The 26,726-nt window shown below is 46.7% G+C and overlaps 1 protein-coding gene across 1 annotated transcript in view; it reads left to right on the plus strand.

Annotated features, from left to right (window-relative positions):
• Nucleotides 1-1,293: 1,293 nt before the first annotated feature.
• Nucleotides 1,294-26,726, plus strand: part of ZBTB34 (zinc finger and BTB domain containing 34) — a 140,096-nt gene continuing 114,663 nt past the window's right edge. Inside the window, exon 1 of the mRNA XM_078646107.1 lies at nucleotides 1,294-1,482. The gene's annotated coding sequence lies outside the window, so the exon portion shown is untranslated. The remainder of the gene's footprint in view (nucleotides 1,483-26,726) is intronic.

Here is a 26,726-nt window from a genome sequence, read left to right on the forward strand (position 1 = left end):
TTAAATATGTCCTTGTGCCAAAAACTGATGCAAGGACACATTTAATAATAAAACAACACAAAATAATGGATCTGCATTTCACATAATTTTACTGACATTTTGTGTAGTGTTCTCCCTCTCTCTGGTGGTATGGGTGCTCCCTCTTACTTTATGGAGGCTGGGTGCTATTCTCCATCTCTCTGGGGGTCTATGTACTCTCTCTGGGGATTGGTGTCCACCTCTCTGGTAAAAGAGAGGTCCACTCTCTACAGTGGACGTCTGTGCACTCTCCCTCTCTTTGGGACGTGCGACTGTGTTGTCTCTGTTTCTGGGGGTCAGTGTTCTTTCTCTCTCCTGTCGAGGAGCTGTGAACTCTGTTGAGGAGCTGTGTTCTCCTGGTCTCTAACGGGTGCAACTCTACCCCCTCCTTCGGTGGCGTGGGTCTCTGTACTCTCTCAGAGGGTCAGTATATACCCTTTCTCTCTGGTCAAGGAACTGTGCACTCTCTTGGGGAGTTTGGTGTTCTTCCTTTATGGATCTCTGTACTCTTGCTCTCTCTGGTCGAGGATCTGGGCACCCAATCTGGTGAGATCTCTGTGCTCTTGCTTTCTAGTTGCGGTCTATGTGCTGTCCCTGGAGGGGCAAGTCTGTTCTCTCTTCCTTTGGTGGTCTCTGTACATTTGCAATTTTTCTTTCTGTTTGTATCTCTTCTTTGTGTGACCTTACATCTTGTACATTTGCATTTTTTTTCAGTTTGTATCTTTTATGTAACGCATGTAATCCTAAATCCTTGTTTTACAACTGGTTCTTATGTAAAGCGCTCTGACACCTTCGGGTAAAGTTCGCGCTATAGAAAATCGCATTAAATAAAAGAAATACAAATTTTAAAAAATCTTTCGAGGGGAGCCGTTTTCCCCCTGTCCCCGGGGGAGGGGGGTTTGGGGGAGCTGTGTTCTCTTTCGGGGGGAGCTCGGTGTTCTCCCTGGCCCCGGGGGTTGGATTCGTCCCTGTCCCCGGGGGTTGGATTCGTCTCTGTCCCCGGGGGTTGGGTGGAGGGGAGCTGTGCTCTCTCGAAGGGAGCTCAGTGTTTATCCCAGTCCCTGGGGGTTGGGTCCGTGTTTCTCCCTGTCCCCGGGGGTTGGGTCCGTGTTTCTCCCTGTCCCCGGGGGTTGGGTCCGTGTTTCTCCCTGTCCCCGGGGGCTGGGTGGAGGGGGGCCGCGCGCGCTCTCTCTGGCGGGCCTCAGACCGCACAGGCCCTGCCACGGCGCGCGAGTGCATCCCATGCAGCAGCTCCTGAGCCGCGCGACCCGGAAGCGGTTGCCGGGCCGGGAGAGATCGCTTCCGGCTGCGGCGGGGCTGGCTGGCAGGCGCTGGGGGGAGCAGCAGGAGAAGCAGCGGTGGCGGTGGGAGCGCTAGGCCTCGGAGGGCAGGCAGCCAGAGCCGGGATGTGAGCCACCCCCAGCGGCCCACGGAGAGAGGCAGATGCGGCGGAGACCAGCCGAGGTAAGGCGCGGGCAGGCTCTGGGGTCCCGGGGAGGAGGAGGCCGGTCGGGGGTCTCAACGGCCGCCCACTCCGGGGGCCTCCAGTCTATACAACGCGGGGGCACTGTCTCCAAGCCGGCACCCGGGGGCCACAGAGTGTGAAGCCGGGCTTCTCTGACCCACACTGAGCCTGGACAGAGCACACACCCATGCATTTTAAAAATATAAATGAGTGTCTTGTCGGCCCCTCCCCTAAAAACAATCATGCAGTCTGTAATCTTCCCAGCAAAGAATCAAGACCACTGAGCATCAAAGGTTTGACTCATCCCACGAGAAAATACAATATGTATGTACCCTATGGAGGCGTTCCAGGCTCCTACCCAATTGTAAAGTAAAAGTATGGGAATTATTAAAGACAGGGCACCCTATCTACACCAGGGGAAATCTGTGGCAGTGACCATTATCCTCATTTATGTCATCTGTTATTAGAGGAACAGAGCAAAATCATCAAAAAGAGGGTGCCAGCTTTTTCCTAATTCAAAGCGTGGGCAGTACCAGCAGACAGCGCAACCCTTGAAGGTAGAACTCGCATTCAGTGTGATATCAATGACAAAAGACTAGCTGACATGATGAAAGGGGCCAATACCCATAATGTGAAATCATTGGGAAACGATCAGCTGGCATATGGACACAAGGACCCCACCCACCTCATCCTACACACGCTATGTTGGAGTGTACGAGGGCAGTCTGTATTGTGAAGTCAACAGAAAGACAGCTGTCAATAAATCAAACTTTGACGAATACCTCGTATGTGAAATCATTATCATACTACACCATGAACACCGGTTTAGAGCATCACTTTCCTCCGGACGATTCCCTGCGGCACGTTCTCGGTGTCTGCCCTCATTATTAAATTGATCTTGAGGTGCTGGCAAAATGCGGGAATACTTACTTTAGAATACCACACTTACTGATAGTGGGTCCTAGCCACAACTGATACCCCTCTCCCTTCTCACAGGAACGTTTGTATAGAAGGCTTCTTGAGATGTCCAGGCAAGATCGCACACTTAAAAAAAAAAAAAAAAAAAAAAAAATATTCTAAAGCTTTGACTTGTGCCAAGAAGCCCGTTGGTAGTGGTCTCCAAAAGGCACCACGCTCCCAAAGTGAAATCCGTATCCTAATACGAGCACACAATAGGATTTGATCCCAGCCCCGTGCCCCTAATCCCCCAGACCAACAAATCTGTAGCAGAATACACAAGGATAGTCTGCCTATCCTCATTCAGGAATTAATGTATGCAAATCCTGAGCCAAGCGTACTTGCGTGAGGGGTACACAAAGTCAAGTCAAAGTCAAAGTCAAAAAGTTTTTATTTGTATAGGTACTCAACCGAGGACCACAAATGTAGAAAATGAGATAAAAATTAACAAAAGAAAAGTACATCACAAATTAATATAAAGCTAGTGTTGATTTAAAAAATTTGTACAAATTATAACATACAAACTCATTCGGGGGGTTGATACCTGCTATTAATATTTCGGAATCTTTTACTAACCTACAGGATCTGTATATCGGCGAAATATACTGAGCGCGAGCTGCTACTACTTTAAAGTTGGGGCAAATAAACAGTAAGTGTTCCACAGTCTGCTCACCCCCTTGACATAACAAACATAGATGAGAGAGATCTCCAAGTGACCATTTTGATTTAAAAGATTGTACAGGTAAAATCCCTGTTCGAAACATAAAAATCACCCTCCTTGCACTATGAGAAAGACAAAATGAAATATAAGGGTGTATATTCTTGTACTCTATAAGTGTAGTAAAGGGTTTGAATATTTTAAGCCGCTGGCTGTGTGCATAGTCCAAATCATAGCTCAACCTAGGAGTAAAACATTTTAAAAAGAGTTTTAGTTGTGACGCGGACCAAGTCTTTAAGATTTCTATAGAAATTTCAGCCATTTGGAACGCCGCAGACATGTTAACTAGAAAAGTTTGTTTATCTACATCTGGGCCGAAAGTCTCTTTTTGTAGCAGAAATCTGAGGGTACCCTCCGTAGCATGAAGAAGATTATAGGCCCATCTAATTATATTTGCCACTGCGGTGGCAAAAGCACTAGTGATTCCGAATTCCAGCCGTAAAACCTGAACTGGTGTTGCAGTTGGAACCCTCATCATTTTTTTCAAGATATTCCCCTCTTGACGGTCCATGAAGCCCCATTGTTGAATGGGAATGTATTCTGTAGCATATGACAGGACTGCAGGTATTTTTACTTTATATATTTTTATTAATGAGGAAAAATGCCTGCTCCCTGTGGCACTATATAGTCTGGACAGAGTTCCTGCATGTAAGTCAGATTTTTTCTTTAACTTCTCAATATGCTTTGTATTTGAGAGATTCTTGGTAAGAATCCTGCCAAGATAGATATATTCTTTTTCTTCTTCAACCTTTTCGTCTCCGAGCCTCCAATTGTATTTGGCACTTTTCTTCCTCCCAGAAAAGGCTACAACTTTAGTTTTCCCTACGTTCGGAATTAAGAAATTGTCCTTTGAGTATTTGAACAAAATATCAAGGGAATTTTGTAGACCAAATGGTGTGAGATCGAACAAGACTATATCGTCCGCGTAAAGCAACGTATGAACTCTTTGCTGGTTAATTTTTGGGGGCAAGCTAAGGCCCTTTTCTAATTGTTTAGGCAGGTCGTTTAAATATAACGAAAACAGCATGGGGGCTAATAAACAGCCCTGTTTGAGGCCGTTTTCAGTATATATTACTTTCGTTAGTCCTTTTTCGCCCCCCATTTGGACTCGACACCAAGTAGTTGTATGGAGGCTAATGATGACCTGTAGCAGATGTTCGTTAATTCCCAAACTCCTCAATTTTTTCCATAGTGTCGGACGGTCCACTCGGTCGAATGCAGTCGAGTAATCTATAAAGGCCATGTAGACCGTCTGTTTTTTTCTTGTGACATATTTGTCCAGGAAAAACTGAATAATTGCCATGTTATCTGTGACAGAGTGTTTGGGTCTGAAGCCTGACTGGAACATAGGTATCAACCCCAACGAAAAGGCCCAGTTTTTTAGTTGTAAGAGGATCTCTGCTGCGAAGATTTTCCCAGTAGCATCCAGCAGTGCTATTTGGCGATAATTTCCTGCTACCGTTTTGGAGCCTTTTTTATGAATTGGGATAATAGTACTCCCTTGCCATGACTTGGGTACTTGACCACAGGACATAATGTGGTTAAAAAGTGGAGTTAGTAGGAGGCTCCATTCCTTAGAGTTTGTTTGCAGGGCCTTAATAGGAATTTGATCAGGGCCGAAAGCTCCTGTACTTCTTGCCCTCCTAATGTGGGTTTCCACCATTACATTTGTTGTTTTCGGGATTACTTTTCCCTTGACTTTTTCCTCCACTTTATTTGAACCGTTTGTTTGTGATTTATCCACATTTGTTTTGTAGAGTTCTGCCAAGTAGAGTTCCCACTCTTTCGGAGGAACAGGTACTGCTTGTAATTTCTTTTTTGTCCCCGATAGTTTAGCTATTATGGACCAGTAGGTTCTCTGATTTGATTCTTTGGCAGCAATTTGTAATTCGACCCAGTTTCGATCTTGAAGGGATTTTCTCTCACTTGTTTTTCCTCTTCTCAATTGATTTTTTACTTTGTTTATTTCCTTCTTTTTAGTAGGAGAGGGGCGAAGGTATTGAGCACGTATCAATTTATTTAGGGTCTTCCTTATCAATGAATTCCCTGTTTTGTTGTTATTTTTCCTTTGTAAATTAGTATTGTTTGTATGAGAATTCATTTTAGTTATTACCTCCTTAAGTTCAATGAGCATGATCTCAAAATTTTCAATAGGATCTTCAGAATATTGGTTCCTTAAGAAATGCTGATGCTCAATCAAATTTATTATTTTACTCAGGGAGGACGGATTCCAAAAGATACGTCTCCGATCACTGTTTACCAAAGTTTCTTTTCTTTCGAGAATCATCGGACCTTCTTCTGCGGACTGAACCGACCAACTGATTCTAAGTTGCATAACGGCATGATCACTATCAGTGGTGAAGTTGGAGCAGAGATGGGACATAGTTTCGAACTGGTCCTTGCCGCAAATGATGTAATCTATTATTGACGGTCTCCCGTTACCCTGCCTTGTATAAGAGGCCGGGATGTCGCCTTCCACGTTCCCATTAAGAATGGTTCCATTTATGGTAAGCAGTACTGTTAACAGTGTTCTCCCTCTTTTGTTAGATCGGATATCTCTGGGGAATTGAGGGATTAAAGGATCCAAGTTTTCCTCTTCCAAAATTTTTCCCCACTTTTTTATTTCTAAATTGGAAATCTTCCCGTTAAAGTCACCCAATATCAAGTAATATGGGAACATAAGGGCTTCTATTATTTGTGTAATAATTTGCAGGGTATCATCATATAAAGTGTCATATTTTTTTCCTGGAGGGGCATAAACGTTAAAAAGCAACGTTGTTCTCGTTGAGGTCGAATTGTAGGCTTTCAGAGACAGTTTGATACATTGCACATTTTCACTTTTGGTTTCCACTATCTCTTGTGCCCATAGGAGATCCTCTCTCATTAAAATTGCCAATCCCCCTTTGGCATGGCCCCGATATGAGGGTTTTGCACATATGTTATACACATAGTAACCTTGTTGTACAAAGGGCTCGGTTTCCCAAGTTTCTGTAGCCGTCAAGAGCGCAAAGCATGAGTCCGACCTGCGATTTAGCAATATTTTCAGTTGCAAAATCCACGATGGTAGATGGAGCCTGTGTGCACCCACAGTCATCATTTAATTCACAATAATCCAACACCAGGACTAAATTGAGGAGAATACACACTGTGAACAGTGCGGTGCAACAAGACAAACCACCCATGTAGTAAAATTATTTTCTGAAGCAAATTACATGAGAACAGTGCACTTTGGCACTAATAGCTTCACAAAGAGTAGACACAAAGAACGGTTCCCACATTTGCTATGTCGAATCAGTTGCTTGAAATCCCAGGATATAGAGGCCATAAATCCTGCATACCCAGTGTAGCAACGTTTGCTTCTAATACCCGAGGCCAGGCGGTTTCGGATCTGTTAAATGCGTTGACACCCCTGTTAAACACTCCCATTAAAAATCTCCATAAGGGATTAGATTAGTACATTACTTTAAAGAACCATGTCCCCAAAATGAGGTCAGTGGCAAAGTACTATAATATATGATGATGGGGTTTCGGCAGCACTCTTCCTTGTATTAAATGAATAAATGTAATTAGTACAATATACTCAGGCAGCGCCCTGTAACCTCAGTTTGTTATCAGTGGCAAATGTAATAATGACTGATTACGATTGGTCAACAACTCAAAATAAGGTGCTATGAAGTCGCTGTCAGCATCAAATTGTAGTGTATATTCTCAATAGGTCATAGGAATTCAGACTCGGAGAAAATACAGAATCCGTCAATTCCCGACTACTAAAATATTGCAGTATTAATTCCAGGATGTTACAATATACGTTGCAGAGTTTCTAAAACATTCATGTACACAGTTCTTGATTTCCAAATGTTTTAAAATGTGCAGCATTATTTAAAACGTGTTAATAATCCCCATTGAGTATAGCACCAGTATTTATTTGAAACATCCCTCAGTCGTGTCCCAGTACTCTGGCGTCTAGAAGCAGGTAGATTCAATTGTATCTTTAGAAAAGGGGGCAGTTTGAACGATCCAGAATTGTACATAACTAAGGGCCGTGGGTTTTCCAAGACATTGTAATATATAGTTTGCTGTTTTCATGTTCATTGTAATTAGAACAAACTAGGTCCAGCCTAAACGTTCCATTCGCTTTCATTGACTAGGTGAATGTTTTTGATGGACTGCAGAGTTGTTATTTACTATCACACATTGTTATTCAAAAAGAGCCATACGTGTTTCACAAGTTTGAGAGTTAAGCGAAAGGTCAACATATGTGGTATGTTTACAGCATTCCAGGCTTGGAATAGCCCACTTGCAAAGGGACATTAAAACTTAATTGGTATCAGCTAGTTGAAGATAGGTTGAAATCTAAGGAAGGGGCTGAACTGGCTGTGGGTTCTATTAGATTGGTAAACAACTTGGCTATACTCCTCTTGAGGCCCTTGATGCACAGAAAATGATCATTCACACATAACATCTCGACTTTAACTGTATGTTTGTAATGAGATTATTGTGGTTTGTTGGCAATATTCCTGTGTCTCACAGAAGAACAAAACGACTTTCCTTCTAAAGATCGCACAGACCCAAACTATTTCAGCGTTTTATCTTGTATTAAACTGCAGGATAAGAAAGTTGAAACACCAGTGGTGTTCTAAAGAGTGTTAATTTTTCAACGTGCTGATAACCAGGTCTACCATTAGTCGTTAGTTTTACAACGTGTATGATATTCTTTTCTTGCCACCCACAGAGAGGTAGAAAAAAATCCACCACCCAGGAATCCAACTCTTGTTTTCTTCAGTAGAATTCCTTCTATTTTGTTTTAGGAGCAGTGAGAATGCTGTGGTCAGCAGTTACTTTCTCTTGATGTGTCCAAGCACATTACTGGTCCACATTTTACAGTCTAACGTCAATATTCCCTATACAGCATCAGAAAATGGCCACTTGATTGTACCTCCGAAATCTTCACCAACACTTTTTATTTAACATTGTTTTTTTTTTGGCAGCAGTTAGAATATGTAGTTATGAGGTAAATGTGTGTGCCTGATTTATTGTCTACTTGCCAAATCTGTTATAAATAGCGGTCCTGAGAATACAGTTTGCGTGCGAGGGACATTTTGGATGCTCTTTTTGTGTGCCCTGGCAGTTTACTATACTGAGATGCTCAATTTATACACCTTGGGGTCGATTCCGATCCGGTAAAATCCCCGTCCGTACGAATCGTATCCGGAGCCGTTTCCGTACCACTCGTACGGACGCCGTACGACCGGACGATTCCGATCCCGATCGGCCGACCCGGGCGCGATTCGTACGGTACACGTCGATTCGTACGGAAAAGCGCACGATCACCTACACACCGTACGGCGCGTACCCCCCATGATCGCAGGGGTACGCGCCGTACCCCTGTGATCATGCGGGGTACGTGCCGTACACCCAGCGTACATGGGGTACGTGCCGTACACCCACCGTACATGGTGTACGGTGCGTACACCATGTACGCTGGGTGTACGGCACGTACCCCGCATGATCACAGGGGTACGGCGCGAACCCCTGCGATCATGGGGGGTACGTGCCGTACCCGGGGGGGGGGCGTTCCGTACCTGTTTCGGCGCGAACTCTGCGTTTACGACTGTTTTCGGCTCCCGTAGGAAAAGGGTCGTACGGCGCGTACCCAACACGAATCGTACTTGCTGGGTCGTAAAAACCAGCCGCGAACCGTAGTGATGTCGCGTACAGCCGGTTCCGAGTGAAACTCGTACGGAGATCTGAGTCGTACGGAGTCCTGTACGACTCGTACGGAGTTTGGCACCTGGTACGGATCGTACTTCGTCGTACGTACGGGACGTCTACGGGTACGATTCGTATGGGGAAAATACTCTCCGTACGACGATTCGGAGCGCATTTTACCGGATCGGAATCGACTCCCTTATGTAGAAGAGAGTCCAGCAGTGAATGCAGTAGGAAAGAATGATTCAGGCCTTGGACGAGACCCGCTTCCGTTGAGCATAGCTACTTCAGGTGTTCGGTTGGTTTAGCCCCTTCAGAAAACCAAACTTCTTTATAGTTTTATTTTGTTACTGTAATTATTTGTAGCTCCCCTTGTGCGTATAGTTTTTTTTCCGAGTATTTGCTGAAATTGATGACTTTTGTTTTTCCTTGATTCACCTGGAATTTGTTGTCTTCAATATATCTGTGAGGTATATGGGGAGCTCTCTGCAAGCCTGAATGTATGGTCCATGTTCACAATGTCATCTGCATACTGCAGGACGGGGCGTCTTGATGTACCCAGCCTAAGTGCAGTTACATTGGCACCTTCGAGGGCTTTACCCAGGTCGGGGGTGTAAATATTAAAAAGGTGAGGCGTCAAGAGACACACCCCTGTTTGCAACCACTCTGTTTTAACAGCATTTTATACTTACTGGCGTATTTTTCGATCACCTCTCAAACATTAGCACCTTAAGAGTGACACTAACTCTATAAATTATATAATCACAGTGTATAATATGCTGTCTGCTCAGCTATTGAGACTTGTATTGGCATATACTCCGGTGGATATCCTAAGTAATACTGATTTTATATTCCCCCTTTTTGATTTTAGTAAGACTGTTATGTATGTTTATCATGTAATGATTTTAAGTAATTGAACATGATTAAAAATAATCGAAGTAAAGAATGGAGGCGTAACACCCTGTCGGCATCTTTAAATGGTTGTGGGTTTGTCGATCTCTGGGGGGGTGTACTCTCCTTTACGTCCTCAGTAATACTGCCGATTTTCCACAAAATGTGCCTTTTCCAGGGGAAAATCAATTGGTAGTGCCCACCCCATTAACATTTAATGTGCATTCTAGGAGTAATGGATTCTCAGTTCTGAATTCTAGTGCTCCTTTACCTCTGTCGTGCCTAATAGGAAGTTTCCAAACTTAAGTGCAGGGAAAATCCAAGAGTTAATGAAGGACAAGGAGGCGGATATTCTATCAAAACAGTGATGTCAAGTCCTAGTTGGTTTTATACTGAGGTGGGCAAACTATCTAAGAAAGCGCAGTTGTTCGGAACTGGAATATGTACTGCAGTAACGTTTAACTCGGATCACTTCACCTAAGCATGAATTCACCATTACTCCTCGATGTTACAAGGCATTGCATCTGATTTCCAATAAAACACGTTTATAAAGGATTAGTATATTAACACAGTTTGTTCTCAAACAACACCTGATTGTATTGCCTGTCAATATTGTGCTTGTTTGAGGCAAACCAAATATTGATTTTACTCTTTGGAATGTAAATGCATGTTTATTGTTCACTTTTAAAGTTGGTTAAGAGTTGATACCAGGTTTAAGTCTATAGACAAAGTGCTAAACACATTAAATAAAATGACATCTGCAGTCAGGTCTCTACGGGATTTGCCACCCAGCCACGCCATTTGAAAGAAGCTGCTTCTTCACACTTCGAAAATTGTAGCGTCACAATACACTCCCAGCCAGTACTTACACCGTTCTATATTCCTGTCTTTTCGCATTACAAGAAAACTGTATATTTATTCCAGCACATTCCGACCTACTTAATAGTGCAAACCTCGTATGTTTTTATTTCTCATTGCAGACTGGAGTTATAAAAAAGAAGTATTTTTTTTTAAATACAGTTTCAATATTTGGATGCATTTCTCAAATAGACAAGCTTAAAATCCCAAAACGCTAATCAAGGAAATGTTGCCTTGAATGCCTGCAGTCCAAGAATACCAAATATGTGTGGGTTGTCCTAGGGAATGTAGTATGCACAATGTAAGTTTTTATAGCTTCAGTGAAGAGGAAATCTAAGGTTTTATTAAAGGCACGTATAATATGCATAAATCTATTTTATGAAAACAGGTTACCAACAGCCTACAATGACTTAGAGTCTTGCACCGTAGAGTGATGTTGCATTAACCCCTTCGACGCTCATGACGAGCTCAGCTCGTCATGAGTTACGCCTGTCGTACGCTCATGACGAGCTGAGCTCGTCATGATACGCGGGTTATCGCAAAAGTCAGCACACAGCGGGAAAACCCGCAGCGCGCATGGGGTTAAAGGAATCCAAACCTGGGAACTTTACACTTTGTTTTAATAAGTATTATGTATGTAGTTTGTTGAATGTGTGTGTTTTCGTAACTGGTTATGTGTATTGTATGACTTATTAGTGGTCTAAATTACTTTTTACGGTTGTGTAGAACGGTTTGTTTTTCCTTTTATTACGAAAAGGGAGTTGTGTTGTGGGTTCTTCAATCAATCAGTACATTTATAAAGCGCGCTACCTACCCATGAGGGTCTCAAGGCGCTGGAGGGGCGGGGGGGCTGCTACTGGTCGAAGAGCCAGGTCTTGAGGAGTCTTCTGAAGGCCGGCAGGTCCCGAGTCTGACGTAGGCTGGTGGGGAGAGTGTTCCAGGTCATGGCGGCGAGGTGGAAGAAAGATCTGCCGCTGGCTGTGGTTTTCCGGATACGAGGAACTGTTGCGAGGGCGAGGTTGGCTGAGCGGAGGTTACGGGTGGGGGTGTGGAAGCTGAGGCGGTTGTTGAGGTATGTAGGTCCGGTGTTGTGTAGTGCTTTGTGTGCGTGGATTAGGAGTTTGAAGGTGATCCTCTTGTTGACGGGGAGCCAGTACAGGCCTCTCAGGTGGAGTGTGATGTGGCTGCGTCGGGGGACGTCGAGGATCAGTCGTGCCGAGGCGTTCCGGATTCGTTGGAGTCGTCTAAGGAGCCTTGTTGTTGTTCCTGAGTAGATGGCGTTTCCGTAGTCGAGTCTGCTGGTGATGAGGGCGTGGGTGACGGTTTTCCTTCTGTCAGGAGGGATCCATTTGAAGATCCTGCGGAGCATGCGGAGGGTGTTTAAGCAGGACACGGAGACGGCGTTGAGTTGCCTGGTCATGGAGAGGGCGGAGTCGAGGATGACCCCCAGGTTGCGTGCGTGGTCTGTTGGTCTGTGCCTAGCGATGTGGGCCACCACGAGTTGTCCCAGGCTGATGGGGTGGGTCAGATAATGAGGACCTCCGTCTTGTCCGAGTTCAGCTTCAGTCTGCTGTCCTTCATCCAGTCGGCTACGGCCTTCATTCCTCTGTGGAGGTTGGCTTTGGCGGTGTGGGGGTCTTCGGTGAGGGATATGATCAGCTGTGTGTCGTCTGCGTAGGAGATGATGTTGAGGTTATGTTGTCACGCGACGTGGGCGAGCGGTGCCATGTAGATATTGAACAGCGTCGGGCTGAGGGAGGATCCCTGTGGGACGCAGCAGATGATCTCGGTGGGTTTCGAGCGGTAGGGTGGGAGGCGGACGCTCTGGGTTCTGCCGGAGAGGAAGGACGTCGTCCAGGCCAGGGCCTTCGCTTGAATTCCGTCGTCATGGAGGCGTGTTGATAGGGTGCAGTGGCAGACTGTGTCAAAGGCTGCTGATAGGTCCAGGAGGATGAGGGCGGCTGTTTCTCCTTTGTCCATCAGGATCCTGATGTCGTCAGTGGCGGCGATGAGGGCGGTCTTGGTGCTGTGGTTGCTGCGAAAACCGGATTGGGAGGGGTCCAGGATGTTGTTGTCTTCGAGGTAGCGGGTTAGTTGTTTGTTGACAATTTTCTCTGTCACTTTCGCCGGGAACGGAAGCAGGGAGATGGGCCGGAAGTTCTTGAGGTCCTTAGGGGTCCGCCTTGGGCTTCTTCAGAAGGGCGTGGATCTCGGCGTGCTTCTGGCTTTCCGGGAAGGTGGCAGTCTCGAAGGAACTGTTGATTGTTTTTCTTCAAGTATGACATTTGTAACTTGTTATGGCAGAGCATTGTTGAGAATGTTGAGGAACAATATTCAGCTTCTTGAGATTGTGGATCATGGTCTTGAGATTGTGGTAAATGTCAAGAGTTGAATAAATGTTCAAGAAAATCCATGGATTAGGGTATTCTTCAATTCTCCAGTGGGATGGAAAATGATTGAATAGTTCGTGGTGAGACCCTTTAAGTAAAAAGTGCCTGCGAAGAGCTCTAGAACCTTGATGTGGACATGTTTTTCAGTTGGCGGCCTGCAACATCTGCTTGTTAATGTGCTGGAACTGGCACCAAAACCTAGCCTGCTTTCGTCTGAATAAATCACCCGGACTGGGGAAAAACCGAAAATAGCACTGCAGTTCCAGGCCTGCATGGATAAGAGCCACCAGAGAAACTGTGAATGAGGATCTTCATCAGTAGATACAAGTTTCGAGCAGGAAAGACCTTTGCCGAGAGTGTTTGTTTTTCAACATTGTAGGGTTCGATAATGTAGCGGGCAAGGAAGACTGCCTTGATTTAGGTTGCTAGGAGACCGATGAACCCGTTAATGGATTTTAATAGAAGGCGCGCTGTATGAAAGTAGGATCTGCTTTTATGGTTACCTCCACTTTTTGCCTGGTGCTATGCTTTTTCTGAATAGTCTGACTGGGATCCTGCTAACCAGGACCCCCGTCTCTGTGCTTTCTCACATAAATTGTTTATGGTAAGTACTTGGGTACCTCCCAGATTGGATACTGGTGTACCCTTATAAGTCCCTAGTATATGGTACTGAGGTACCCAGGGCATTGGTACTCCAGAGGTCCCCCATGGGCTGAAGCATGTATTATGCCACCCGTGGTGGACCACTCAAACTGTAACTACAGGCCTGCCATTGCAACCTGTGTAAGTTGGTGCTAGCACCACTTATGAAAGCTATAGGTTTCCTTATATCTAAGGGCCCAGCACTAAAAACCTATGTCTACCCTAAAGCAGCCCGTTCAATCATCCTGAGGGCAGGGTGCTTGGTTCTAAGTGTGAGGGTGCCCTTGCATGAGCAGGACACCCCTACAACCTTGGTAATCTATTCTCCTGGGTTGTAAGTGTATCAGCCTTTACGATACATAGAGTGGCCATGCGTTAATACGCGATGACAATCTCTAAACTAGCTGTAACGAACCCTGTAATGTTTGGAATCAAGCATATTGGAATCACACTCTTACACCGTAAACGGTGTGGGAGGTATGATTCCATGCACTGTAAAGCTCCTCTGGTAGGCCCTCAGTGCTCCAGGTACCAGTCTTCTTGACCCGGATAGCATAACATGGCTGCTGCCGACCAAAGACACGATTCTGCCCTCCTGCTGCTGAGCTAAGCTCGAGCAGGGGAAGGCAGAACAATAGGTATCCTGTCACTAGGAAGTTGTGACCACCTCCCAGACAGGGTTTAGTGTATTGGGGCTGGGTGGGAGCGCTTGTCAGCGCCACTCAATCTGCCTGAGGGGCACATTTGGTGCCCTCTTTGCATAGTCCAGTTCAAACCAGCTCAGGGAGCCGTTGGCTCCTGCTCTGGCGCGATACTGGACAAAGGACGTGGGAGTATCCTCCCCACTGTCCGACCCCCCTCCCCTGGGAGGAAACCCTGAATCGTCCCAACTCTTTCCTTAGGGAACTTAAGGGCTTACCTGTAGGTGGGTCCCTAGATTCGTCATGTGACAAGATTCATATCAAGACACCACTTCAACCGTCTGGGCACTCTGGAGTTCGCTTTGGGCATCAAGACTGCAGCTGGGAAGACTCCTGCTGCTCCTGGTCTCGTCACCCTGCTCGTCTGCTGCAACATCCGTGCATGTGCTCCGTACAGGAACCTTCCAAGGCCTGTGGACATCCAAGATACCTGAAGGAATCTCCCTTGAAGTGAAGGAGGCACTTCCCTGCACCTGCAGGCTCCGCAACTAAGCTCACCGGTCTGCTGATCCTGGGCTCCCACATACTCCGAAAGCTCTCAACACGGGTGGTGGCTCTTTACATACCCCAAGGCCTGCCCATTCCTCTTACCAAGTTAGAGCCAGCATCCTTCGTCGGAGCCACAGGAACCGAACCCCTGTGTACCGTGTGGGCTTGCTGTTGCAAAGGCTTGTTGGCTTCCTTCTACCAAGATCTTCGGGCTCCAAGGAGCCCCAACCTCAAGCATCTCCTGTGACCAAGATCTTCGTCCTCACTGCATCACTTGCATCGTGGTCCTGCATCTCTGGTGAGCTGCACGAGGTCCTCTTGCGACTCCAGTGCCTCCAGCCTGTAGGTCCTCTTGAGGGTCTTCTTTAAAATTCAGCAGGCTCCCCCGATTCCTCAGGGTCTCCTGACTCCCCTGCTTGTGATGAGTTACTGGACCTTGCTTGTCCCAACACTGCACCTTTTCCGCTTTCCACATTGGTTGCAGTTGCCAAGGCTTGTTTGTGCTCCCGACGGACACTGACCCCTCAACTCCTGACATCCAACGTGGGACAGCTCATGAATGGCTCCTGGTCTTCCACAGAGTAGCCTGGTCCTCAGCTGCAGCTCCAAGGTCATTGTCTGCTCTCCTGTAAAATCCGACATCAGTGGGCATTCGTCTTCCGTGCCTCCTGGTCACTCCTGAGTGGCATAGACTCTGTCCCCTCTGCTTGCACTAACTTCTCATCTTCAATCCACCATAGGGTTTCACTGGACACTTGCATCTTCCAGAAGTCCTCCATTGAGTTCAACTGCGGTTTCCGGCGCCACTTCAGACCTATGCACCCGGCTTACCTGGTGGAGATATCCTGGTTCCTGGGATATCCACAGGTGGGGTGGCTCTCCAACCATCTGTCTTCCACTGGGTTTCTTCAGGGACAATGGGAAGGGTGCTCCTTCTTTAAAATTGTAACCGTGACTTACCCATTAACTTGTATTGAGCCCACGGTTGTGTTCCCACTCTGCACATGACCTCTGTGGGGTGCCTGGTTACTTTCCCTGGGTGGTTCCTTGGTCCCCCAGCACTTCTACGTCTTCTGGTTACAGTCTTGACTTGAGTCGTGGTTCCCATACAACTATTTTAGTATATAGTTTGGTCTCCCCCTGGTGACCACTGTGTATCTGTGCTACTTACCTGTTTCTGTTGCAAAGTATTGTGTACATTGTATATATTTCCGGCTAGGAGATATCTGTATCTGTTAGTGAGTGTCTTATAATAAATACATATTCTGAGTCGTTCTTTTTCACTTAATCTATATCAATAAGATTATGCTCTTGTAAAACAAGCTGCTTTACACTCCTTCTGTACTAAACTTGAAGGCTGCTCTCCACAGCTACCACTTAGAAAGCTTTCTAAGGTTGTCTAAGACCACTAAAATCACCAACAGGATCGTCTGGATTGGTGCAGGGTGTCCACTTACATAAGTGTGCACCTTATACCAAGCCAGCTTCTCACAGGCACCATTGCCAATGCCGAGGTAAGGTCCTTTCTGATGAGTGTGAGATTTTCTCCCTTGTAGACCGCATGTGCACAAGACTATGTCTACAGAAAAGCATAATACGTCTGTTATTTGCCAGGGGGTGCAAGAATGTTTCTCGAAATTGATCGGAAACCCAGACTGTTAAGAAAAGTGACTGACATCCTCATTCTGTGAGAGTGTGTCTGGAGATTGGTGCATGAAGAACGTTTATTCCAGGTATATCATGAGGCGAACACCTCTGACTCTTAGGAAACTTACCACCATGCTAACAACCTTGGTGAACTACCTTGGGGCAGAGGACATGCCAAGAGAAAGTCAGCAGAACTGCCAGGCACATTGGGCCTTGTAAAGCATTTGAGTCAGCTTCTTCTGGCGTGGCTGCCACTTGTTCCAGAGCTTTGACAAGTTGGATGAGGGGCCTGTAATATTGAGGACTCCGTCTTAGCAGTGGTTTAGGTCTCGATGCACATCCTCATGGAGTTGCAGCCTTGTAATTGTAGGAAGATTAGAAGACAAGTGGTGACAGTGGTGAGGGATGGACGGGCAAGGAAATTGAGCAAAGGGTGCCCCAGGCATGTTTGGTCTAGTAGGGAGGCACTGTGAAATACATCACATGGGAAGGGTGGAGGGTGCTGTTCCCTGGAGTTAGGTTGCCTTCACTCTGACGGGTCAAACATGAGCTCATCCAAAATGGAGGCTTTTGAGGTGAAAGGTCTAGGGTGTGTAAAGGCAAAGCACCAGCAGCAAGCAGCGTATTTACTTCGCTTTACAGTGAAACATCGGATGGGTTGTCCTCCGGGACATCGGAAGTGCCCTCAATGATCACCCTGGATAAGTCTTGGGGTTGAAGGGCTCTAGTACGTTAGACTCAGTCACCACGCAATCTCCTCTGTTGTGGGTAGCTGGATGGCAGCGTACCCTTTAGCCCGGGGACGGCATTGGGCAGGTGCTTGCGCTTATATAGGGCTTCGAGCTGAGACTTTCGGTTTGAAGTGGCTTGGTAAGAATGAGGGAAAGAGGTGCTCCACATGCAAGTCAGTTTTTTCAGGACTTTTTTGAGGGTGACTTGAATCTGGGTGCTCAAGAGGTCATTGACCTTCTGAACGTGGTGCTGGGCGAGGGCCGGGGAGATGAAGCATCATTGTCAATGTCTTCAGAGGCTGAAATGTTGAAGAGTGCCCTGTAGGGCTGAAGATGCCGCAAGGTGCCAACTTGCTTGGTATGTATTAATTGCCACTGAAACAAAAAATCCAAGGTGAAGTAGTATTTTGTATAACTCGAAATGGCTGCCTGTATTTTTTTATTTTGCCAGATTAAAGGAGATATTTGCTTACACAGGAGTTCCTCCCATTTTCTCCCACAAGGAACCTGAAGTAGAGAGGGGGTTGTATGCCGGTAGAGACGTTTAAGTGAAGGCACTTTAGAGTCCTAATCAGTGTCTGAGAAACCTGGGGAGTGTCCTCGCCTCTCCCGGAAGAAATCACTCTGGAGGCGGAAAAGACCACGAGGTGTCATAGAAGAGGAGATTAAACTGTTGCAGCCGTCTTGGTGTTGACAAGCGTGTAACTGTTAACAGTCAGTTGCTAACTAATGCAGTTGAAGGATAGGATGACGCCCCTCGTCATATTTTCGAGACTCTTTAAGGAGGCCTAGTAAGTGTTTGAGGCAGCTTGAATAGGAGTGTAGAAGAGAGGGCTCACGGGGAGAAAAGTAAAGGGCACTGGTTAGGGGTAAGTGTGGAGCACGTCTTGAGAATATTATTCTATTAGTACTAGTGAGCACAAGGCAAAAGAAGAGTTGTGGGTCTGGTGGAGAGGGTAACTGGTGTGGAGTTAAGTGTGAAAACATCTCAGGGGTGTTAGTAGGAGTGAGCAAAGAGTAAAATAATGTAGTGTGTGCGCATTGAGGGTTGCTTGAGAAGAACAATTATTAATGAGAAAAGGAATGTGTGTCCGAGTTTGTGAATGTATATGAAGGTAAGAATTCTTTGCGTATAGGACAATATAAACCAGGATAGTGGAAAGATAGAACGGGAAGATATTGTTGCAGAGAGTAGTCAACTGGAGGAGCGCACTAATCCGAGGCTTGGAGCAGGAATAAGAGAGGGTGTCAGCTCCTGCTCAGCCTCTTATATGCTGCACACAACATCATTTGCTTTGTTGTGTCACCTGTCATTGCTGCTGGGAAACTGTGACAGAGATTTGGACATATTGTACTGACTAGTTATCTTTTTTTTTTGGAAACATGTTTTATTGCAGTTTCCAAGTACCTCGTCAGTAGGTATCAAACATATATCTGTTGTGCAGAAGAAAATAGCACATTATACAATTTGTGACATCTACAAGGTACATTTGGTAAACATAACATTCGTAACAACCAAAACTTCACACAGACTGTCACCATTCTCCAATTTAGGCATACACCAATGACAACCTGTACACAATGATAAAGAAAGCCGGATAAGCTTGCCAAGGAGATGGCCGTTAACCCCCAGTAAAAGTAGGTTCTTATGGGCATTGCGAGGGCAGCGGGGGGAAGATCTATACCACGGTAGATAGCCCATTTAGACCACATTTTTCTGTGTTTTTGTGGCCAACCCGTGCCTGAAAGACTGCCATTTCTGCCCCATGCATGTATCAAGTGCCCCACGCCACTTTCCCATCATCGGCTGGGAGGTCCCCTTTCAAAAGCTGAGCTATATCACACTTGGCAATCGTGAATGCCAGGAAAAGTAAATGTTGCTTATACCTGTCCCCCTTCCTATATCCTCTGTACTATGGAGAAGAAACAATCTGGGGTCCAGCGGGAGGTCCCACAACAGTACTTCCTTAAGACAGGACTGCACCCTACGCCAGAAACGCTGTTTGGAAGGGCAACCCCACACCATATGAAAATATGACCCCTCCACACGGTCACAGCGTAAACACTGTGGGGAGGTAATAACTCCCATCTTCCAAAGACGACGCCACGTGTAATACACCCTATGAACAAATTTAAACTGAATAAGCCCATATCTAGAGGACACCGCTGCACCCCTAGGGCTAACTATGGCCTCTGCCCAATCATCATCAGTCCGTTCCGGGATATCATCTTGCCATGCCCTACGAGTGATGTGCAGTGTCGTGCTGGCACACGTGGTCAGTGTTTGATAAACCTGTCGTATTTTGTGAGTGCCCAGATCCCCCATGAGTAGGCGGCCCTCCAGTGGGTGAAATTCCAGGAGAGTGTCCAAATGTCTTATCGCAAGGGTTGAGCGCGTGGCGAAGTTGAAGGTATTTATAGAATGGAGTTTTATTAAGTTGAAACTCGTCCTATAATTGCTGGAAAGATTTGAGCGTTGTGCCTCGCATGACGTCACCTAGGGCGGAGAGGCCAATGAGGTCCCATTGGTGGAACCCCCTCAAAGCTGTCACCTATCGCAAACAGTTGCCCTGCCACATTGGCGTAGCCTGGGTTAGGCGCCCCAGCCAGCCCATCCGCCGTACTACGTACCTCCACAATCAAATAGCCGTTTGACTGGCGTGATGCAGAAAATCAAGCTTCTGTGTACCATAAAGTAACCGTAAGAGGGGGGTCCCCGCCAGCGATGCGTGTTCTAGGGCATACGCGGGGTACGTGGGTGAGTTATACCACCAGTCATTTATGACCAAGAGATGAGAGGCTGCATAATATGAGTATACATCAGCGGCCGCGATGCCACCACAGTAAGTGGATTGTATACATGTCTGCCGGGCCATCCTTACCGCACCCCCACACCAGAGGAAGGTATTAAGAATAGTATTTATTTGGGAAAACCTGGACCCTGGAATATAATACGGGAACTTTTGGAGTCAATAGAGCACCTTTGGGAGAGAAACCATCTTGAAAATAGCCTACCGCCCATACAGTGAGAGAGGCAGAGAGGACCATATGGAGGTCTCTTCACGTAGCCAGACAAGAAGGGGAGTAATATTTCTTGACCAGGACGTCTTGTGGAAGGGAGAAACGTAAACATCCAAGTATTGGATGCCATTAGTAGCATGCCTAAGCTGAGATGCCAAGTGCCCCTACCCTGCCGTCCACAAACTGGGAATAATCCCAATTTAGAGGGATTAGTATGGAGGCTTGTGGTCCGGCCAAAGACACGGAGGATCTCTAAAATACGCGGGCCCGATACCCGTGGGTCCGTCATAAAAAATAGAACATTGTCAGCATATAATGCTATACAATCCGGTTGTGAGTTAGGTCAATCAAAACCCCTGACATGTGCCACGGCCAATGAGGAAAGAGAAGGAGCACTGGCTGGCGACACGGCCTGAAGCCATGGGCTTAGTATACAACAAACGCACATATGCCCGAAACCGCGGACCAAAATTACAGGCAGCCAGCAGCTGAAATAAATACTCGAAGCTCAGGGAATCGAAAGCCTTGTCTTTGTCAGCAAGGAGCATAGCCGCAGGACGCCCCAGCTTGGGGGCCGGTGCCATAGCATTATGGACCCGGCGAATATTGTGGCAGGTGGTGCAATGTGGCATAAAACCGGATTCGTCCAAATGGACCAGCTCCTGGATGCAGGCTCGTAGGCGGTCTGTCAATACCTTTCCCAGGAGTTTGGGTTCAAAATTGATCAGGGAAATCGGGCGGTATGAGGATGGGTCTTCTGGAGGACGACCTGGTTTCAAAAACAGAACTATTGCCACCTGGCGCCAGTCCCGAGGCAATAACTGTTCATCAAGGGCCTCATGTATGGTGTCCAGCAAGTGCAGACCTAATGTAGACATTTGGTAACAGAGAAATTCCATGGGAAACCTGTTGGGACAAAGAGCCCGTCCGGTCCACATCACAGATAATTCCGCCGTTGGGTCCTCTACCATGATAGGGTAGTCCAAATGATCCTGCAATTGGTCAGTCAGTCTCCGGGGGGAGAGGGATATCACGAAGAAACTGCTATGTCGTCCTCCGAAAGCTGTTCCCTCTGGGTGTACAATGAGGCAAAGGAACCCGCGAATTCAGTGACCACCGCTTTTGGGAAGGAATGTAATTCACCATCTTCACCGCTAATGGTTGGAACCACGGTTAAGGGTTCCCTTTTTGACAGTCGGTGTAACATTTTGCTCGATTTGTCCCCCCCACTGGTATATGCGATGTTGAGATGCCAACCGTATGTCTTTAGCCCCATCTATAAGACGTTGACGTAACCTTTGGTGCGTGAGAGAGAGGTTACTATAGAGATAGGACTAGGGTCCAATGTGTATTGTGTCTCAAGGGATGTACAGTGGTCTTCAAGTTCCGTCCGCAGTGCAGAGCACTTACGCTTATCATTGGTCTGATAACTAATGTCTACCCCCTCTGAGAGTGGCCTTAAATGCTTCCCAAAGGGCCTCCTTGGTGGAGGCGGATTCGGTGTTCAGGGTAAGGTAATCTTGAAGGGCCTCCGCAAGACCTTCTTGGTAGTCTGGATCTCGAAGGTGCCAAGCGGACATGCGCCATTGAAAGGGGGGCTTCTATACGTGTAACTGAAGTGGCACCCTGACCGGGGAATGATCGGACAGCCCCCTAGGAAGATGTGAAACCTGAGAACCTGTGGATGTATGTTCGTGGCACAAAGAATAGTATAAGCGGGACATGGAGCCATGGAGACTTATACATGTATCCTGTCTCGGCAGGATGATACTCTCGCCATATATCTGCCCATCCCAGCGTTCCAGCCAGCAACGACAATTTAGAGGAGAAGGCTAAGGAGCCCGCATCCAGTCCACGACTCCTATCGGACAGTGCCATTGTGTCATTCCAATCCCCTCCCAGAATAGCAAGGCCCTCCGGAAGTTCGCCCCACTGGCGGGTGATAGTATCTACAAATGTACTACCCAGAGGCGGGGTGCATAAATACTGCCTAGAGTGAGTGGTTCCCCATAGAGCGAGCCGGACAAAAAGACGTATTGACCTCCATGGTCTATCCATTGTTTAGTGTGCAGGTATGGAACCCGGCCATGAATCAGAATGGCTGTTCCCCTGGAACCCTTGTGAACCCTGCATGATACACCTGCTGAATGCCAAACCTAGCTAGGCATGGGGCCTTACTACCCAGTAAATGAGTCTCCTGCAGTAGGAGAATGTCGGCTCCATATCGTTTGGCCTGTCTCAGGATAGCCCCTCGCTTTACTTTATTGAGCATCCCCTGGACGTTCCATGTGACTACAGTTAGCTCAGTCATGTGAGAGGTTACTGACTGGGTGGCCATAGATAAAATGGTGGAGCCAAATATAGTAGAGTGCCTAGTGGAATGTGGGACATGTGTCTGCATGCATAACAGAAATAAGAACAACATCTGAAAACACCCTTCACCACCGACCCCCCCCACCCCCTTCAATACCCCCAAGAACAGCTACAGACATTTAGAAGCTATGCAGGCAAAGGATAGTCAAGACGCTTGTTCTAGGCTTGGCGTTTGACGAGAGCGTCCGGATCGGCATCGTTGCCTGGATTTCGCCCTGTGCGAACTATTCATTTGAGAGCTTCTGGATCAGTCCGTTTCCAGCGGCGGGGAGCAAGGTTTCAAATGCACTTGTTCATCAATCCAAGCAGAGACCGCTTCATGGGAGTCAAAGAAATGTGTCTTAAAGTTATACACCACCCGGAGTCTGGCTGGGTATAATTGCATGTAGGAGATATTGATGCCTGTGAGCGTTTCTTCACTGCCCTGAAGGATTGTCGCTGCTGCTGCACAAGGCGAGTGTAGTCTGGAAAAATCATAATAGGTTTGGAGTCGCAGAGGAGTGTGTCCCTGTGCGACTATGCATACTGCAGCACAGCGTCTCTATCTGCATAATTAAGCAGCTTAGCGATGACAGATCACGAGGGCTCTCCAGGCAGGGGCCGCCTCTCGACCACGAAGCACGTGGAGTCCATTTCGGCACGCAGCAGGTCCTTAAGCCACGAGGTGAGGAAGCGATTCATGGAGTTAACTTCACATCCCTCCAGGAAACCAATGAAGCGTAAGTTGTTGCGCCGCACGCAACCTTCTGCATCTTCCACCGGGTGGTTGGCTCCTGGGAGATGGCCATCAATTTATTGACGCGCTGTTGGAGGGTTGTGACGTTATCTTCAACCATGGACACGCGTGTCTCAGCCTCGGTGATCAGAGAAAGGAAACTTCCGTGCCCACGCCGCCAATCTTGGCCTCCACTGAGTCTTTCGCATCTGTGATGGCTGCCAGCAAGGCCGCATTACCAGGCATTGGTCCACGCGGGGAGTCGCCACTCGCAGATGTGGCATACTAGTACAGGGTGATCTGCTTCTGGCTTGAGGCAGAGGGCATGTCTTTTCCCATCCCTGCCACCGGTGAGAGACTTCGGGAGGTATGCCACTGGAGACTCATTATCTTTAGATAAAATATATAATGTAATATTAACACTGGAGCTGGGCAATACATTGTGGCAGAATCACGGTTTATGATGCACTGTTCACTCGATGCCTGATATCAAGTTCAAGGCAATATATAAAGTATAAGAACTATATATATATATATATATATATATATATATATATATATATATATATATATATATATATATATATATATATATATATATATATATATATATATATGTATGTATGTATATATATATATATATATATATATATATATATATATACTAGAAGTCCTATCCAACCATGCCACGCTCCGTAAGCATGACTAAATTCCCCACCGTTCTCCCTCCCCCTCCAACTTCACACACCAAAGGCCTCCCAAGGCTCTCCACCCTAATGTGATCTCTACCCCCCTCTCGAATCCGATACTGAGACCTAAAAGAACTAGAAATGCCATGTCCTCGAGTGAAGCAGCTGATCTCGCCTCCTCGTGGGACACCATACCTACTGACCCCCCAATCCAAAATTCAGTTGATCACCGGATTCAGAAGAGACCACTCCCCTCTGAAATCTGCTGGAACCCGACCTCGTGCACGATCATCCCCATGGCCCCCCTAAAGAAAAAACCCAAAGAAGAGGCAAGCTCCACCAGTTGCATGCTCATAAAGTGCAGATCAGCCACCAAACATGCCACTGAGCTAGCGGAGTCCATCCTCTCCCATGACATAGACATAGCCTTTATCACAGAGACCTGCCTAAATGACTGCTCGTCACCAATCCTAGATACCCTCGTGCCCCCAGACTTTGCAATTATCAATAAAGATCAAAAAAAACAAAGAGGCGGGGGTATAGCAATCATCCACAACAACAACATTTCCGTGAAGGAAATAGACACCTTTAACTATAACACCTTTGAATGCTTAACCGCTAACATTAACACCAGCGACAACAAAACAATACACTGCCATCTCCTATACCACACTCCAGGCAACAGCCCCGCATTCACCGAGCACCTATCCGACTTGATTGCCCATTGCTCGCTCGGTGACACCAACAACCTTATTCTGGGCGACCTCAACCTACACCGGAATGAAGAAAACAACTCTCTAATTCAAAACGTGAACAAGCTGCTACACAGCAACAACCTCACCCAACACTGTGCAGATGAAACCCATAACAAAGGAACAACTCTAGATGCCATTATCGCCCAACGTGACACCGTTACTATCGACCACATCCTTCCTGTTGACTGGTCTGACCACCACTTAATCCAATTCCACATCACTCTACCGATCCTATGTCTACCTCCCACTCATGAACCCTCGAAATGGTCCCGAAATCTAACACAGATCAACATGGCTGACCTAGAGGAAAGGGTAAACTCGCTTCTTCCTATCGCCACAGACGATCTCTCCACCATGGAACTCACCTCTCATTATAACAACACTATGACGACCATCGTAGACCAAGTAGACCCCTGAAACAAAAAAAAATCAGGAACATCCCATCCAGATCCTGGTTCAATACTGACATCAACACTGAAAGAAGACAAGTAAGAGCCACAGAAGGACTTCGAAGGAGTAATCCCTCCACAAGCCTCCATGAGCAACTCCAAGCAGCCCGAAGGAAATACAAAAACACATCAGTAACGAAAAATCCACTTTTTTCTCCAACGCCTTGGACAGCGCAAAAAACAGACACAAGGAACTCTTTAACATCATAAGACAACAACTTCGCCAACTTCTTCAACGACAAAATCACCAAGATTGAGCTCTCTCTAGACATTAACCTCAATACCTCCCACGAAAACCCGACCTCAGAGACCGAAGACGGCTCTCGCAGGCTCCCCTCGAAAGCCTGGAAATCCTTCAACTATATCCCCGAAGTCGAGAGTATCAAACTGATCTTCACCTCCAAACCCGCATCTCACGTCCTAGATCCTATTCCCTCCCAATTGACCAAAAAGCTGGGACCCTCCCTGGCTCCGTCTTGGTGCAAGATCATAAATAGCTCCTTGAGAACCGGCGTCATACCAGACTGCCTCAAAGTCGGCCAAGTCACGCCACTATTGAAAAAACCAGGCCTTGACACAAACGATCTGAACAACTTCCTACCCGTATCCAATCTCCCTCTCCTCTCCAAAACCCTCGAAAAATGCGTTCTCCTACAACTGACCCAACACCTGGACAATATCAACTCTCTAGTCATACACCAATCAGGTTTCAGAAAAGGCTGTGTCACAGAGACCACGATCCTTAACGTCAAAGACGATATCCACAAATCACTAGACCATGACAAATGCTGCCCACTTATTCTCTTGGACCTGTTGGTAGCCTTTGACACGGTTGACCACAACCTACTCATTAAGGCTCTTCAAGAAAGGGTAGGTGCAGACGATGTGGTCCTACAATGGTTCTCCTCCTTCCTATACACCCGCTCCCAAAGTATAAAAATCAAAACCTTTACGTCTGACCTTCACCCCGTCAGCAGAGGTGTTCCCCAAGGCCCAGTGCTCTGTCCTCAACTGTTCAACATATACACGGAACCCCTCACTACCCTACTCAAAAAAGACAACATCCCCTTCCACCTTTACGCAGATGACATCCAGATCTACCTGGAAACCTCCTCCATTGGTGACAGAGACTCAACGACACGCAAAAAGAAGTCCAACACTGGCTATCAACAAATCACCTAAAACTCAACCAAGACAACATCGAAATCCTCCTTATATCCAACAAAGAAGAAACCCCCCAATTCGCAGAATGGCTAAAAGCTCATCATGTTTGTCAGATTTATAGCATTTTTTATCCAAAACTTAATAGCTCCCCGCCATCTTCCTTGTGCAGAAACATATATGTGCCAAAACTTGACCACAATCTGTGTTCCACTATGTGTGGAAGCACCAGGCTTGCATGGGATTTAAATGGGCTTGAGCAGGAATCAACAAACTAGACACCGCCAAATGTTTTTGAAGGGACATCGTTCATATGGGTTGACTGCAGGGTTTGGGCGCGAGGTTGC

This window comes from Lissotriton helveticus, chromosome 5_1 (assembly GCF_964261635.1).
Source record: "Lissotriton helveticus chromosome 5_1, aLisHel1.1, whole genome shotgun sequence".
NCBI classification, from domain to species: Eukaryota; Metazoa; Chordata; class Amphibia; order Caudata; family Salamandridae; genus Lissotriton; species Lissotriton helveticus.